General features: G+C 43.2%; 1 long non-coding RNA gene across 1 annotated transcript; it reads left to right on the forward strand.

The window, feature by feature from the left end:
- The first annotated feature begins 1,483 nt into the window (after nucleotides 1-1,483).
- On the forward strand, nucleotides 1,484-7,235 carry LOC135318698 (uncharacterized). The gene is made up of 3 exons (XR_010376975.1): nucleotides 1,484-2,351; nucleotides 3,634-3,758; nucleotides 5,383-7,235. It is a non-coding gene; the product is annotated as an uncharacterized LOC135318698 (long non-coding RNA).
- Nucleotides 7,236-7,986: the final 751 nt, after the last annotated feature.

The raw sequence follows: 7,986 nt of genomic DNA on the forward strand, positions 1-7,986 counted from the left end.
TCAGTGGATGCATAAGCAATGTCTTCTGTAGCGACTTCGTCCGTTCCAAAACCTTCCCTCCTCAAATCCTGTGCGGAACAAGTCAGCACATAAATATACACATAAATAATAAATCTAAAATATTCCAAATGGTGGCTTAAGAAAAATTCTCTCTCTTTTAAAAGCAAGATGTTTTACCTTTAAAACAAGCATTTCTATTTTCATGCCACTTGAAAAGGTGAATATGAAGTATTTTTCTGCTTAAGTATTTTTAAAGATTTTATTATTCAAAAATATACAGTTGTCGGGAGACTAGTCTAATGAACCCCCACGTACCCAATCATTGAGTTTCTACAGTTGTCAACACTTCGCCAACCAGGTATCATCTGTTCCCCCATATTTTTTCTCAGAATATTTTAAAGCACGCTGGTTCATTTAACCTGCAAATATTTCAGTATGCACACCTAACTGATAAAAGCATATAAAAATATAGCCACCATGCCGTTTTCACACCTAAAACTTAATAGCAATTATGTATTTCATTGAAATGTCCAGTCCGCATTCACCTTTTCCTCATTATCTTAAAGTTCCACATATTACAAATAGTACGTCTCTAAAGCCCCTTTTACTTGTTAACAGTGCTCCTCTCCACCCTTTTCTCTATCATTGATTCATCCACTGATTCGTCCAGCAGCCCCGCCCACTCTCTGGGTCTGACTGATGACTTTGTTTGGTGGCGTTTGCCTTCTCACTCCATCGCCCTTACTTTCTGTAGACCGGTAGCTCTAGAGGCTTCTTCAGACTCATGCTCAACTTTTCAAGCAAGGATATTTTGTAGGTGAGGCTGTAGAGTTCTTATTTCGTCAAATCAAGAGGCACGTAATACATTGTTGTCCTACTTAGCGTGGCTCAGACGAATCAGGGGAAATGTCAAGCCGTCCATCTCTCACACTTCGCAAAGAGAGCTTGACGCGTGTGAACGTCACAGTCCTGTGCGCAGTCCTCAAGGACGACTGAGACCTGTCAGACATCTACACAGAGCATTTGCCTCTAAGAGATTTATACCTTCACGCGAGAGGTAGAGAGACAAAGATGCATGGAACAACACAAGCTGTAGAAAACAGTACCAAGTGCCGAGACGGGAGGGAAGGGGGCAGGGCGCAGCCACTAAAAGAATGACACAGCCGTTGATACCAAGATGGTGGAAGACTCAACTCTCATCGTTACTGAAGGCCAGTTCGCTTGCCTGATGCACCATGAGGCCAGACTGAAACATGGGAGTCTGGAGCAGAGTAAGCTTTATTGCAGAGCTGAGCAAAGGAGGACGGGGCGGCCCATGCCCAAGAAAACCCCAACTCCTCAAAGGATTTGGCAAAGCGTATTTAAAGATCAGGTAAGGGGCGGCGGGGGGGGGGGGGGGCGCGGTCGCAGGGTACGTGATCAGCGCATGCACAGTTCTCTGACTGGTCCATGTGGCGGTAGCACGGTGGTCAACTCTATCAAGCCTTAGGCTCCACAAGGGCTGGGGGTTACTTTCTCTGGATCATCAAGTAGTTAATTTCTTCCCTTTGGTGGTGGTTTTTAGCAACTGAAAACTCAGGAAATATGCATGAGATACCATTATCTGGGTGCTTCAGAGAGGGGCTACAGCAGAGGACACGGGGCAGGGGTCTGACCCTGGAGGGCCCCATGAGTCCTGCTCAGTTACACCAGTAGACCCCGAACTTTGTTACCCGCTCACTGTAATACAATAATACGGTAAATGACACCCCCACAGGCGCCTGACAGTTTGAAGGCTGACCATAAACGGTCAAAAGTGGGTGAGGGCCCAGTCCCTGGGAGTCCCCACCCCTCCCCCAAAGCAGCGGGAATAGCCCTCCCACCCGTTAGCACGTGGAGTTACCCAGCCCGTAAAAGCTGACACCCCCAGGCCTCGTGGCCTCTTGTTTGCCTTCTGAGATGGCTCCACTGTGTCTATGCAGTCTGCAACTACTTCTACCTTAAACCAAACACCCCCATGCCTCGTGGCCTCCCTGGCCTGCGATCTGTCTATGAAGAATGTATCTCTCTGGATAAATCTACCTCCACTCAACTATGGCTCCCTCTTAAATTCTTTTCTGTGTGAAGCCAAGGACCCTCACCTGATGGGCTGTATCTCAGGGACTTGCCTGGAACCTGGGTCGCGGCCGTCCTCTCACGCCCTATTTTCCTGCATCAGCACCACGTGGTTAAAGAACCAGATGCTGTTTGGCGCAGGAATACAAAAATGGAAGAAAGCAATGTGGTCAGGAGTTGCTCTCCGAAGAAGTGGCTCTGAGCTAGATTAGAAGGATATGCAGGATGTCCTGGCAGAGAGAAGGAGAGACAGGCAGGTACGTAAGTGATCTAGCTACGGAAGGGAGGGAGAGAAACGTACCGCGGGTTCTGGGCACAGCCATCTAATAGAGTCTGTTCCATTAACACCACCTTCTCATTAACTCTGTACCTGAATAAGTACTTGTAGAAAAAGACTCAGCAGGTATCCGTAATGACTGCGGCTGTCTGAGTCAAGGATGCTTGGTGTCAGGCTCGCACGCTTCGGAGGGCAGGCTGAGAGGTGACCTCATTTAGGGCAGTGGTTTGCAAACTTAGTAAGCTTGTTAAAAGTGGAGAGTCCCAACCTGACACCTGGGGGTTCTGGCATCTGGGATGTAGCCCAGGAATTCGCACTGTTCACAAGGACCCCAAGGGAGTCTGCTGCAGGGAGTCCTAGAACCACATTTTGAGAAACACTACCCAGGGGGCTGAATCCCGGGGGCATCGCAGATGTCTGTTTCAGGGGATCAGGAGAGCTCTCTGAGCTGCTTCAGCAATGATCATGGCGCTGAGCATTACACTCCGGGAGCCGTGCTAAGACTTGCAGGTGTGTCTTCGCACTGAACTCCCACAGCACTGCTGCCGAGTCCAAACTCACTCTGCTCGCTGCACGGCAGGCCAATAAATCGGGAGACGAAGTGTTGGGGCAAGGAATAGCGACTTTATTTGGAAAGCCGGCAGACCGAGAGGATGGCAGACTAATGCCTTGGAGAGCCATCCTGCTCCAGTCAGAATACAGGCTACTCTTAGATGAAAAACAGGAGAGGGGTGTGGTTGGTTGTTGCAAACTTCTTTCTGCAGGAATTCTTTGATCTTGCAGCCAGCCATCCATGTGGGTCAGGCCATGGTGTCCCTGTAAACCTCTAATAAAACAAAGGTTATTTTCTATTCTGCAACTTGTTATCTTTATAGGAGTCCAACAGTGTTAATATCCTTAAAGGTCAGAGCCTTGAGAAAAGGCTCTCCTGTTTATCAGACAGGCTGAAGGCAACATTCATGTACAAAAGGTGCAGAGCTGGCAAGACCAAGCCTGAAAAACAGGGCACAGTGGGCAAAACTAAAGGAACAGACCAATGTGGAAGTCAGATTCGCTCTCCTCTGTTACAGTGCCACCCAATCAAACAGGCACTGTTTACATCATCATTTTCAAAATGAGGACACTAAGGCGTCAAGAAGCTAAGCTCACATAACCACATTTAAATTTCTGTGTATTTAATTTCAGAAGGTGAGCTCTTTAATACAATCCTAGTGTGACTTAGAAAGATACGATTGGTGACAATAGTTTCTTCTCTCCAATAGCCCCATCTTTTCGATGCTACTGTTTGAAGGACGTCCCAGCTCTCCGGGTCCCCCAGGCAGCACCACTTCATGTTTTAGTTGACTTCTTTGCACACTGGAAAAATAAGAAGGCTCCCTTCTCCGTGGTATGATGGAAATGTAAATTTTCGGTGAAAGATGCGAAATGAAACAAAGCACGAGCCTGTGCACAGGCAGTGAACTCTCCCCCCGATCGCTCCACTTCCTGCTCATCCCTTACTAGATGTGCAAGCCTGTCCTCCATTCTACTTGCAACAGGAGAAATGCCATGATATCTGTCGGGCTCAGTCAACAGCCCCAAATTGAGTGTTTCCAAAGATTAAACTCGCTTTTCTCACACATGGCTTCAGTTAAAGACATGGAGCTGGATTTGAAAACTGTAACTATTTCAGGAAATGAAATACAATTTTATATTTTCATGGTGCCTCTAAAATACTTTATAGCATCTTGATGTTTATATACACTCATATATATATATATATATATATATATATATATATATATATATATATATATATATTAGGTTCCTTTGAAATTTATGCTATACTTTTATTGGATGGAAGCTACAAAGAGGAGAGGAATTCTGCTCCTTTGCAAACATTTCAGTTCTAAATAAGAATTCAATAAGACTTTGTGTAATGGCAAAATCCAGGAGGTTAGGGGATGGGCATTGGAGCGCTCATGATAACATCTGCCCATACTTGGTCTTAAAATCTCCCTCCTATAAAGATGTTTTTTGGGGAGAAGAACTATATAGACTTGCTGGATTTCTTGGCTTAAATGAAATGCTATCAGATTTACTTATGACTTGCTTTATACATTTACAATTTATTTGTTGTGTCTAGTGAAGTGAGCGGGAGTTTGGGGGGAGTCATTGACTTCACAAGACGGGCTGGCTCTGCTCCTGCCGTAACACGGGAAGGTGCCGTGGAACTGCCCGATGCGGGCATCCCCGTGCAGAGAAATACACTTTAACTACAAAACAGCATGTTCTGTGTCTGTGTTTTCTCCGGGTAGTAGTAGCGGGAACACAGTGTTCATTTAAATTAAACCAGTTCCTTGGATAATAACAAAGTAATTAAAGAAACCACCAAGGAAAAAGAGCCAATTTATTTGAATCCTGTTCATAAAAAACTACATCAAGAGCCCGAAGGTACAAAATAATGTGGGTAAGATGGCAGATTGATGATTTTTTAAAAATCTGCGTGGGATGCATGTTGGTAGTAATTCAGATGAGTATTCATCATCTGGAGATCATACAAGATGCAAAATTTTCTATCCTTCTTAAGAGAAATGAAATTCTATTAAAATTTCCAGGTAAGAAATGACCATGTATCTTGAGGTGCACTTCATCTCTGGTAATACCTTGCCATCAGAACATGATGATTTATTCACATTTTCTGCATTCCCATTGGAATAGCAGGGCCTCTGTCTTTAATGCTTTCAAGAGTTTGAAATTCATACTGGTTTTCTTAGATGACATTACCTGAACCACAAAGAGAGATTTTATGGCATCAGTGAGTTACCTATTTTTGTCAGTAACAAAAAAATCTAAATGGAGTTGAAAATGTGTCTCATGTTTTCATATGAGCATTAGACACTGAAAGTTATTTTTAAGAAAAAAAAAACACACACTGGTAAAATACCTCTCACCTTTATGTTCCATCAGAGTAGTGGTGAGAAATCTAGGTCCATAAACAAAATCTCACAATTGCTCTTTGTCCGTTTTAGCATCACGACTGCTCCTTTTTGAAAAGCAGTGTTCTGTCTCGGCCACGTTCTGCTTCTCCCTCTGAAGCACGGAGACACTTGGACTGCATCTCTGCTGATGAGGGAAGTGGAGAGAAGTTTGTGCACTAGAAGATGTGTCGGCTGTAGGAAGGCGACCCTGTCTTTGAAGAACAACAAACAGAGGATACAGAAGATGATCGATTTTTGAAGACCTGAAAATGAAATAATGTGAGAGAGGAAAAATATACATAAAATGTCCACCTGGCTCATTAACAAAATGAAAAGCAAAGAATTTAAACCTTTATTCCATGAACATAAAGTAAGAAAAAGATACACCACCTCCTTGTTATGGGCAGTTAAATAGGAAGAAAAGAGCAGACAGAAGAAATTATATATGAAAATAAAGGAGAGAAAGAAAAAAAGGTGAAAAGGAGAGGAGTAGGTTAGAAAAGGAGAACAAAGGAAGAAAGACAATAGGACTCGACTTGGGAGAGAAAAATCTGGGGGCAGGAGGAGAGCTTCACAGGGCAGGAAGAAGGCAGTGGGTCGTCCCAGCCCTACTCCCCTTTTTGCAGCCTCCACTCTCGAATCTGGTTTGCCACCCCTCCGTGCAATTGATGGAATCTCTCTGAGACAGCATGCTCTCCATCTCCAGACCTTCTCAGGCCCAGAGGCTTTGTCAGTCTTCACCTGCATCCAGCCCCATGGGAGGGACCCCTTCAAGTACAGCACGGACAGGAAGAAGACATTTTGGAAATTTGACATAAGTTCTAGGTCTTCCTTATGGAACTTTCTCCTTTCCAACTGGTCATACAGGTTGTTTGTGTTGCTATTAAATCAGAAATAATTAATAGCCATTTACTTTTCAAAAGTTTGCCCCCGTTGACATAAAATTCAGCAAAGAGCAGGGTCTAGTACAGTTGCCTTCTCTAACATCTGTTACACAGTTGAGAGTGTAAATGTTATGGCTATTTTACCTAAAAGAAGGCTTATGCTAGAGATCTCTGATAATTTTCTGTAAGTTTTGTTGATTTGTAAGCATTTGAAGAAAAAGCTCATATTTTAGAGGGTCATTCTATTACTGAGTCCAATCTCATACTGTTCACCACACAGCACGCCAATAAATCAGGGGACAAGGTGTTGGGGCAAGGAATAATGACTTTATTTGGAAAGCCAGCAGACCAAGAAGAGGGAGGACTCACGTTCTGGAGAACCACATTCCCCAAGCTCCTTTTATACTAAGAAGGGGGAAGGGGTATGGTTGTTTATTGCAAGCTTCTTGGTGTCAGAATCCTCTGTTCTTGCAGCTGTCCACCTAGGTCAGGTCATGGTGTCCCTGTAAACCTCCAACAAGACAAATGTTATCCTCTATTCTGCAACTTTTTATCTCTAAATGAATAGGTAAGTGTTACTCTCTTAAAGGTCAGAGCCTTGAGAATGGGCTGTCTTGTACATTTCAGGCTATGGGAAACATTCTTTTACAAAAGGTGCAGAACCTGCGTGACCAAGCGCAGGAGGAGAGCTGAATGAACAGATCTAACATGGAGTCAGATTTGTTCTTCCCTGTTACAATTCTGCATGTCATTCCTGGCCCAGGATCCCGGGGTCGTTGTGTTATTCTGAATCCTGGGCCCGCAGCCTTATCTATCATGGATAGTTCTTCTCTAGTTTGCTTATTGCTCCTTTAAAAGCAAATTGAATAATTTTCTATGTTCTAGAAGATTATGAGGAAAGGAAATTGCAGAAATAGTTTCACTGGCCTTGAAAATGTCAGTTGAGACAGTCATAGAGCTATATTTTTAAGACTAATGTGAAGAAATCCCAGAGTCTTCAAAAGAGGCTGCTGAGCAATAAAACATGTCCATAACATTTTTTTTTTTTTTGGTGGTGTAATCAACCAATGAATATTTAATTAACTTCTACTAAGTTCAATGAACTGCACTAGATAGTGAAAACTTTAAATTGAATTTAAATGTAATTCTTTCCACGAAGTTTCTTATAATCAAGTGAAGAATTAATGAAAAACATTCTAATTTATCTAAACTATTATTTTTTGTTTGTTCTTTAATGCTTGTTATGTTCTAACTCAGACTTATGTCTGCAACCTCATTTTGTCCACACCAACTTTTGTGTCAGTAATTGGGCATCCAGCCCTCTAACAACTCAGCCTGAATTAGGACTTTACAAAGCCATCCTTGGTGTGACAGCTCCTGCGAACATTCTGCACTAAATGGACAAGAAAGAACCCTAGTTCTGCCCCCTATTTTTCTAAATGGCTGTAGATGTACCATCTCCGGCATAGTTATTAAGGGCAGGAGTGACAGCAGTGAGAAAGTCTGAGAGAGATGATTGTGTCAGATGGAGGGAGCCTTAATAAGAACAAGCAATCCACATGCCACACAGACAGTGTGGTTGATTGACCACTCCTGACAAAGAATGTTAGCGCAGTGCATCATATGTCATATATTAGAGGTTCATATATGACAGGTTAAGAGTGTCCTTTCTAGAGCCAGACTTCAAGCTCTGCTATCTATTACCAGTATAATCCTGAGCCAGTCATTTAACCTGGCTATACCTCAGTTTCTTCATCTGTAAAATGGGTAT

This window comes from Camelus dromedarius, chromosome 20, assembly GCF_036321535.1.
Source record: "Camelus dromedarius isolate mCamDro1 chromosome 20, mCamDro1.pat, whole genome shotgun sequence".
In the NCBI taxonomy this organism is placed as follows: Eukaryota; Metazoa; Chordata; class Mammalia; order Artiodactyla; family Camelidae; genus Camelus; species Camelus dromedarius.